Consider the following 10,121-nt stretch of genomic DNA (forward strand, 5'->3'; position numbering starts at 1 on the left):
AAATAATGTAATAAAAGAGTGAAGAGGGCTAACATCTAAAATAATTTTAGGAAAAAAGCTTAGAAGCAGACTAAATGAAAAAGCAAAATTTGCAACAAAAAATAATTGAAGAGGTAGAAACACCAAACAGAATCAAAACAACCTAAATCGCAGGCAGTGCTCAAAAAATAAGGTTTTGGAGCGGAACAGAAAAGCGGAACAAATAAATGCAGAAGAGCAAAATGGTAAAATAACAAAGTTAAGAGAGTTTTAAAAAACTTTCCTGCTTGTCAGAGCCGTGAGGGAGATCTGCAGGACTGACCTGAGGGAAAGGAAGGCGAATCTCTCCGGCGCAGGGCGGCAGGCGAAGCGGGTGGGCTCGCTGAGGGCAGCAGGGCCCGGGGAGGATGCCCGGGAAGGCCTGAGGGGACTCGCTGCTGGCGGAGCGGGAAGGTCGCTGCTCATCGGGCCTGAGGCCCAGCAGGCGCTGCTCTCCCTCGCCCCTCAGGCCAGCGCCGCCGCCGCTGCTCCGCGTCCCGAGCGCAGAGCAGGAGCACTGGTGGTCACCCTATCCTGCTTCAATTTCTGCTTTTTCTTAGTCCCCTTCGCAGCCACCCACCCCCGCTCCTTTCCCCCCACCTCCTTCTCTCTTTGGGAAAAAAAAAAAATTTTAGTGGAAAGTTGACCCTCAGCCCCTCCTTTTTCCTCCCATTTGTAACCACCAGGACAGAGCCGGTCCCGCCGTCTTCAGGCAGAGGCGATTCCAGCTGAGATTTTCCTGTCACTCAGGTAGAAAAGGACAGACAGGGAGGGAAGGAAATGGCCTGCTGATAAAACCCCATCTGCCTACAGTGCTTTACAATGCTCGTTTCGAGCTCCTTGCTGCACATTCCCTGCCCGGCAGGCTCGCTCCCCGAAGATCGCTGTAAACGCTGGGCAGCTCCTCAGCCATTCCCGGGCAGGAGAACCGGGAGCTTTACACTGACTAACTCCACTCCAACGAGATAGTTCTGTGGAGTCACCAAAAGTCAAAATGCCACGGAGGAAAGGCTTTTTTTTCCCCTTAAGCCTGGTTAAGGTTTGTACAAAGCCCAGATAAGTTTACCTGAATGTGGGCGCAGTTATTCAAAACCTATAAAACGTCCCTTTATAATTTCAAGGTTTACATTATACATCTCTGTGGTATATTAATACTTCTTTTTTTTTTGACCATTTTGCAGCCAAGTGCATGTCATGTGTGCCATGAGGGTTGGGTTTTGGGGCTTTTTATGCCTACTTGGGTAAATTCTGTGCGAGGGGATAGAGAGAAACAAGGAATGCTTGAGCTCTTAAGCTGCTCGTGCTTGCAGCCTGGGGCACCAAAAGCTTCAGACTGGAAGAAATGACAAGGTGGCAATGGGTATTTTGAAAGCTGAATGATAAAATTTGATTTAACGGCCTCAAGAGTGTATAATAAAAGCTGATTGAGGGGTTGAAGCTTTGATATGAAATAGAACTGCAGCCCCCTTGCAGTTCTCTGTCTTATTAGCAAGTCTGTTTCTTTTAGTGCTGAGAATCTCACCAGGACTATTCTGGGGTAGGAAAAATGCTTCTTTGGAAGGTCTTTTTATTACTTTTTTTGTTTCAGTCAGCCTCCCAAACTGTGGCAGTTTAAGTGAGAAAGATGATAGAAAGGTAACACAAGCTAATTTTACAAGACTTGAAAAGAAACATGGATCCATGGGAATTGCTGGAGCTGGAACTACTCCTTAAAACCCCCAGACTGGAAAATTCTGTAAATATCTAAAGTTGTTATTTTATTTTTTACTACTCCTGATTGAAGGTACTGGCAGTTTTTGATGTTGCAGTGTTTTAGAGTGCAGAACATCTGCTAAGGGAGATACACGGTGCTTAGGCTGTGTTTTATCCAAAAAGCATCCAGAATATTAGCTTGGATCTTGGGACACTTAGGGTTTGCCCACTAACAGAGTTCCTGCATGAAGGAAAGATGTGTCCAGCCACCAGAAATATGGGGGACAAAATGGGACTTCTGTGAGTGCTTGAGAAGCAAAGTTTGAGGGACCAGGTAGAGACGAAGCTAATGAGGAAAAATACCTGAGTGGTGCACGGAGCAGCTTCTCAGAGGAGCTGTGTGAAGATACCTGGAACAGCAGGGGGGACACAGACCTGCATGAACTTATGGAATTTCTGGGGCTCTTGAGAGATGTTTTTCCCTTGTTCACTTTTGTTGGGTGATGGGTTAGAGATGGGGCACGCTCAGTTTCAAAGGTTTGGGATGTTCGTTTCTGAAACTGGCATTTATCACATGAAAAACTTTAACAGCAACCATATCCTTCATCTGAAAGCATTTCAATTACAGAATTATGTGCTGATATCTGTAGGGGAATTTACAGCATTAGCAACCTTCCTTTTGAAAGTGCAATTTCAAAGTTCATGTTGAAAATTTTATTTTTTTATATCCCACTTAAAATTAAAGCTTAGTCTAAACCTCCCATTACAAACCCCCACTTTTCAGACACCGCTGTTATCTAAATTAGGGCCAAATTCTGTTCTTAGCTTACCTTCTAGCCTTGAGACCCTGAATTTGCATCGCATTATATTGGAGACATTTATGAGATGCAATTAATTTTCTCATTTTCAAGAGAAAGAAATCCCTGGGATTTGTTCTGTGCTGCTTTGTACAGAAACTCCCCTGTCACAGTGGACTGTAGTTTGGGTTGTCAGATGTGACGCAGAACATCTGGTTTGCATTCAACAATGTTGTAAAAAATTGGTGTGTGAGCACATTTGGGCCTCTTTTCTTTGCTTTATCTCAGTCAGTGTTTCATTTTCTTCTTGTTTTTATTTTCCATTCTTTTGCAATACAATAAAATGTATTTTGCCTTTTCTTGTTCCCCTTATTCTATAGGTAGCACACCTTGGCTTTTCTTTCTTCTCTTCTGTATGTGAATGTTTTCTCTAAGATATTTCCTCTAAGATATTTTTCCAGCCAAGTTTCCTTTCCTTTCTGATGCTTTTTTACATTTTCCTTTATCCACCTCATTTTTCCTACTATCCATGCTTTTTGATCTCTCTCAATTCCCCCCATTTTGTTAACCTCTCCATCTTCCCATAATTTCCTGTGGCTGCCCTTCATCACTCTTTGTTCTCTGACTCCTTTGTGCCATCTCCTCCCTGCATCTTCCCCCTGTGCATCTCCCTATGAATGCAATTAGTGGCATTGGGAATGGATTGAGACAAAAAGAGTCCCCACAATGATCTGGGTACATATGGGGTCTGTTTGGTTCACACCAGGGTGAGTGTGGACCCATCATCTGCAAAGCCCTTTGAAGAGTCTGTAGATTGTTAAAGATCATGTGTTTTCATGGCCTTGTACCATCATATAAAAGGATTTGATGTCTTTCATGGATATATGAGATCTGACTTCTCTCAGCAACATCTCTTTGATTTTTGGAGTCATGTTCCTGTGAGAGAAAGCAGCTGAGAAACCTTGGTTTGGTGCATTTGTACAGTGCAAGAATCTATTAATAATTTTTTTTAACTTTCATCTCGGCTGCAAATGTTTTTAGTAGGAAAACATTGATCTTCTGAAAACTTTCCCATCTTGGCTTAAAAGGGCTTTTTTCATAATAGATAAATACGAAAGTTAAATTAAAATGCTGTGGTTTACACGTCTGCCACAGGTTTCACTCTGCTTCTGTGACATGCCCATATCAGCAGGTGATTAAAAGTATTTACTGGAATGACCACCTGAAGGGACAGTTAAAGATTTCACATGCTTGTCCTGCTCACTCCTAAGAGGAAATAGAATATAAGTCTTTGGGCAGCAGAAGAGTGCTGCTCTTGGATGGGAAACCCTGGCAAAGTAGAGTCAAATTTCAGCATTTTCAAGCTTGGAGATTCGGTTTGGTTTGGTTTTTTAAATCCAGGCTGAAATCTTCTCCTGGAAGAACAAGCTCTCAAACCTGTATTTTGTAATAACTTTCTTTCATCCTCTAATATTAAATGAGAGCATTGATAATGTGCAATATCAAGTTACAAAGCATCTTGTCCTGGTCATCTAATGAGTCTGCTGTGATGTAAATAAACCCAGCATTAACTCAGAAGTGATATTCACTGCAGCTGAGATAAGCAAAGCCAAAGAACAAAAGTTCTAGTTTATAAGAATTAGATGAAATTCATACCCAGATTGGTGTAAACTCTGGGTAATTAATTGGCCTGAAATATTATCCAAAGAAGGTATGGATAATTGGGTTCAGCCCCCCTGAAGATACCTATGTTTCTTGAGACAATTAATCATTTGTGCTTTAAAGCTGCTTCCCATTTTCTCAATCAGCCCCATCTAAGAAGGGCTATTAATCTGATAATTTACTTTTCAGAACTTGTTAGTCAAGGCAGGACAGAAGCTACAAGTTCTGTGGGTAATTTAAGAGATGGATTTGTGCTGGTGGCTTTCAAGAATCTAAATCACTGTAGTGGAGATCAAACACATCTCTGAAACAGTTCAGTCTAAGCCAGAGATCACACGGTAGGAGAAAATAAGCAGGCCAGGAATTATTATTTTCTGCAACATTTCTAAAGAAAGATAAAACCTATATATGCACACAGAGCACTGTGGTCCAGACCCAGGTGTGATTCAAGTCCTCTACTTAAAATACTTGGGTACAGAGGTATAGAACAGAATCAGGGAATATCCTGAGCTGGGAGGGACCCCCAGGATCCCCCAGCCCAGCCCTGGCCCTGCCCAGACCCCCCAACAACCCCACCCTGGGCATCCCTGGCAGCGCTGTCCAAACGCTCCTGGAGCTCTGGCAGCCTCGGGGCCGTGCCCATTCCCTGGGGAGCCTGGCCAGTGCCAGCACCTCTGGGGAAGAACCTTTCCCTGAAATCCAGCCTGATCCTGCCCTGGCACAGCTCCAGCCATTCCCTGGGTCCTGTTCCTGTCACAGAGAGCAGAGATAAGAGCTGCCTCTCTGCTGCCCCTCATGAGGGTGTTGAGAACCCCAATGAGCTTTCACCTCAGGCTCTTCTTCTCCAGCTGAACAGACTAAGTCCCCTCAGCCACTTGTCATACATCTCCTCCAGACCTTTCCCCATCCTTGTGGCTTCCTTTGGATACTCTCTAAGGGCTTAATGTATTTTTTTATATTGTGGTGAGCAAACTGCCCCCAGGACTGGAGGTGAAACCTTTGCAGAGCAGAGCAGGACAATCCCCTCCTTTGCCTGCCTGGAGATGCTGGACCTGATGCCCCTCAGGACAGAGATGTCTCTCCTGGCTGTCAGGGCACTGCTGACTCACATCCAACTTGCCATTGACCAGGAACTCTTCCTGCAGCTGCTTTCCAGCACCTCATTCCCCAGTCTGTTCCCACACCCAGGATTACCCCATGCCAAGTGCAGGATCCAGCACCTCCCCTGGTTGAGCTTCACGTGGTTGGTGATGACCCAGTTCTCTCATTTGTTTAAGTCCCCCTGCAGGGTCTCCCCTTGCTTTAAGGGAGTCAATAGCTCCTTCCAGTTTTGCATTATCTGTGAACTTGCTCAGTTTCCCTTCCAGTCCTGCATCCAGGTCATTTATGAAGGTGCTGAAGATGATTGAGCCCTCTGGAATCTCACTAGTGACCTGTGCCAGGCTGATGTCACCCCAGTCATTGTCACCCTTTGTGCCCAACCCATGAGCCAGCTGCTCACCCACCCCATGATGTGGTGGCATGGACATATTTCCCAGAAGAATCCTGTGAGAGAGTATGGAAAGCTTTGCTGAAATCCAAATGAATTACATCTACCAGCTTTCCTAGACTGACCAAGTGTTGTTCCATACTTCCATACTTTCATACTTCCATAGAAGTAAATCAGGTTGGACAAGCAGGACTTTCCCCTCATGAAGCTATGCTGGCTGTGATCAATGTCTGCATTGTCTTCCAATGTTTTTTTTTCAATACTTCCCAGAATAACCATTATTTTACTGGGCACTGAAGGGAAACTGACAGGCCCGTAGTTTTCAGGATCCACCTTCTTGCCCTTCTTGAAAAACAGGACATCTGCCTACTTCCAGTTGGCTGGGACCTCTCTGGATTCCCAAAATCACTCAAAAATCATTGAGAGAGGCTTTACAATGACATTAACAGCTCTTTGAAGATTTTTGGACAAATCCTATCAGGCCTAATCTATTTTTAGGGACTGAGCTGGGGCAGTAGATCCCACACAGTTTCAGGGTCAGCTGGGATTCGATCATCCTCACAATCATGGTCCTCCAGCAGAGGACTCAGAAACCCCCCTGGTCCATCATTCATTCTTTGTCTCCATCTTCATCAAGAATGACTGACCAAAGGGGTTCCAGTGCCCTGAGAATCAGCTGAAGTCAGTGCCGTGCTAAATCAGACACTTGTTAGAGGTTTGGGAAGGCACATGTGAAATACCTGCCAAACTGCAAAAGCATTTCAGTAGAAGGAGCATCAGAATAGAAATTTGCAGATTTTACATCTAATATTTTAAAAAGAGAGTAAATTATCATCGTCAAGCAAATCCTTGTCCAAATGTGTGAAAATGGATAACAACAATCAAAATAGAGGAATGAAATGTCTGAAGCATTGTCAGGATAAGGTTTGAACAACACAATGAGTCATGAGAGTTCCTTTGCAGAAGAGCTACCAGCACTCAGTGAGGTCTTCCATTCTCTTACATCTGAACTCCTGATCCCTCCTGAAAACAGCCAATTTGATTAAAAAGGTTATATCTGATTAGTTCTTCCTTTTGCATGGGAGTAGATGTACCAAATATCCCAGAAATATCAGGTTATGCACATCTGTCTTTGCAAAGCTCAGTGGAAAGCAGTTTAAAACATTTGTTATTTCAGTGATACATCTCTTGCTGTTGGTTCTGCAGAGTTGCACTAGTGTATTTTTTTTTTCTGTGATAAGTAAAATAAGTGTAATAAGTAAAATAATAAGTATAGTAAGTAAAATATGTAAATGGAGAAGATGGGCATGTTTGGAGACTGTTAGAGAAACCTCAGTGTTGGCAGTGGCAGAAGTGACACATGAAGTGAAAGTGAAACCAATCTGATTTATGCTTTGGAGTAAAATATTGTGAATTGTTGCACTGCATTTTGATGTAATAATGCTACAGCTCAGGAGAATGTCTTACCTTTAGGCTCAAGAGGTCTGGTGTCCAATGGTTGCTCTGAAAGTCTGTGAAATCAAAGGATGCTCTTTCACTAGAAACAGTGAAAGGGACTGAAATCCACGTGGCTACAGGCTGGTGCTGGATTTATGCATCATAAAAACCCCCAAACTCCCACTCCTTGTTGATATTCTGGTTACTCTTTCCCCATCTTCTCTCATTCCTTTTCATTGCTTGGAAATTCATAATGTTAGTTGTCTTTCACTTTCATGGTGATCTAAAGTATTTTGGCCAGATTTGACCTATTTTCTTTACCCATCACCCTCATTTTTAGAACCTTGTGTAAAACAAAATATAAGATTTTGTTTTGCAATTTAAATACTTTAAATCCCTGAGAAGTAGAGAGAGCATATTGACGATGGAAATATTGAAAATGTCAGAGCTTTTGGATTGGAACAATTACAGGCAAAGTATTTATTGGAAAGCTTTATCCATAATGCCTTTCATTATGTAACTTAATAATGACAACAGCCCATGAACAGTTAATCCTAACCTTCTCTTTCCACTTTCATACTTAATCAGGAAGAGTTTTAGCAGAGGGTTGAATGTTTTCAAATTTGTGTTATAAACTTGTCTCACTTGATCCTGCTTTCATTAAAAAGAAAAAGAAAAAAAGGAAAAACTTTAGAGGATGTGTTCATAGAGAAAGTTTCTTCACTTGCCTGAAGAATAAAGGCAGCAAGAGCGAAGCATTATGTACAATGAAAGGAAGAGAGGGGCGATGGTAATGCAAACTGAAAGGTGAAAGATGTACTTTTTATTGTCAGTAACGTTCTCAGGACTTTAAACTGTAAAATGTTTTTTGGGGAAGGAATTTCCATTACTCTGTGAAGTTCCTACTGTATTTTTCATCACTGCAAAACCTGGTGCATCACTATGGCTCAAATGTGAAAAATCTTCACTATGTATGTATATTCTATAGGTAGAAAATGAGGTTTGCTAAGTGCTTAAGTATTCTACATGAAATTCTTACATTCTTTGCACTTTAAGTTACAGGCTATAATGGTTGCCATGACCAACTCAATAAAAGAAAAGCAACGTTTTAATTAAATAGCTAATTTACATCCATCATTCATAGCTCTGTTAATTCATGTTATGTTCATAACATTTTTCATATCTTAGTGAGTTACTGTGCTGTGAGAGATGTATCTGAGCACTAAAACAGGCTGTACTGTTGGGATCTTTCAATGTCCTAAATCAAATTTATTTGCTCTGCTACAGCCATATTCTAACTAATCACAGAAAAGGATTTTAAGGACCCCATAATATTCAGTAATGATTACCATTTTTTCTGAGTCAGATATTTCTCAGTAGTACTGCTGTATGGTTTGAGATAAAGCACATTTTTTTGTGGCAATGGAGCTTGAAATGGAGGGGAAAAATATCCACTACAAAACCAGCATCACAATACCTTTTTGATTTTAAAAATTATTTTGGCTTTTACTTTTGTACCATTTAAAAATTAAAATACTGGAAATGAAGATCAGTATTCTAATTACCCTACAAAAAAAAATTATCCAGGCTTGCCATCCTCCCTCAACAAATGCAGAAAAAGGTCTCAGAAAGTTGCTAGAATTTATCTGAAAGTGCAAAACTTCTTTGGCACTTGTGCGAGAGCTGCAAACCGCGCAGACGTGAAACCCAGCAACGGATTTAGAGACCAAGGCACTGAATTATTCAAATAACCTGAACTTCCATCTTCTTATTTTCAATACCAGAAAAGCAGTGGACATCTGATCCTTGTTAATGTTATCAGTGTATTTATAGGTTTCAGAATTCTGTGTAGGTCATAAAAACATCTTGTGTAAATTTGAACATATATGATGATGTAGCATGTTAATAAATTTGTTAAGAGTTGCTGATACAATAACAAAAACATTTTGGAAGCGGTTTAAAACAACCCAGCTCAACATTCATGAAATCTCTCCTTAAACAGAAAACTAAACTCCACAGTTCAGAAGCCACTTATTCTCCCCCACATAATATAAAGAATTTGAGGCTGGAATGTGACAAAACTCTTTAAGAAATAAAAGTATATATGTTTCATATGCAAAGATGTTTATGAACTTTAGCTGTCCCATTTCTAAAGGCAAGCTTATCATTTAAAAAGCAGAAAAAATACTCTGTCTTGCAGATAAAGGAGATTCACAGAAATTAATACTTTAATTTAATGAAAACTTGTCACCTTTTTTAATACATTCCATTTATATTTCACCAAAAAAAAAATACGAGTAGTTATAATCTTCAAGTTTCAACCAACCTGTGCTGGTATTTTAAAAGTAAAAAAATATGTATCTATTTATGCCTACATATATGCAGAATATTTTAACTGTAGATTTTTCTGGCCCCTGTAATTTTGTTTAACCTTGCTAAACAATCCATATCACATCTAGAGTTCTTGCTGTATCTTCTGAAAATATTTTGTTGTAATTTAAAACCAAAAAATATAAAATCATTAGTAACTTACAAATAAAAGCAAAACATCCACTTACACCACAAAGAGTTTACTCACCCCAGGGATGTAGCTGAGGAAGCTCTACTTCCAGCCAGACTGGAACGTCATAGAAGTGCTGCACATTGACTGCCAGTTCTGGTTTTTCTCATGGAAAGAAATTCTACCGCAAGTCAGGTGAAATTAATCCTCCTAAATTCTTTGATTTCTCTAGACCTCCTTAGGTAACTCAGCTTTTAAGGCCTCTATCTAGATTTATTTTTACTGGAAAGGAGCCACGGGAGCACAGGAGGGAAGGGAAGAGCTCTGGGAGCGCGAGGGCTCCTGGCCCTGCGGTGTCAGCCCACGGCAGGGAAGCACAGCAGGATGTGCTCTGGACATCTTTTTTAGCTGCATTAGAGATGAACCTCCAAGTGCATTTACCTTTCTCATGGACCTTCCTCTGGCTGCACTTTGAACATCCTGGTCTGGCTTCCTGGTTTTGTAAATCAGTCGTGAAGTGAAGGAA

At 41.2% G+C, this 10,121-nt stretch overlaps 1 protein-coding gene across 4 annotated transcripts in view; it reads right to left on the reverse strand.

Annotated features, from left to right (window-relative positions):
* ASIP (agouti signaling protein) overlaps window positions 1–9,916 on the reverse strand; it is a 31,576-nt gene extending 21,660 nt beyond the window's left edge. Inside the window, exon 1 of one of the 4 annotated variants that reach the window (XM_019008718.2) lies at window positions 9,674–9,916. The gene's annotated coding sequence lies outside the window, so the exon portion shown is untranslated. Of the gene's footprint in view, window positions 1–301; window positions 605–9,673 lie in introns of those variants that run through there. The other 3 variants (XM_019008719.2, XM_015647935.3, XM_015647934.3) reach the window with 3 other exon arrangements.
* Window positions 9,917–10,121: the final 205 nt, after the last annotated feature.

The sequence above is a fragment of the Parus major genome, chromosome 20 (genome assembly GCF_001522545.3).
Source record: "Parus major isolate Abel chromosome 20, Parus_major1.1, whole genome shotgun sequence".
In the NCBI taxonomy this organism is placed as follows: domain Eukaryota; kingdom Metazoa; phylum Chordata; class Aves; order Passeriformes; family Paridae; genus Parus; species Parus major.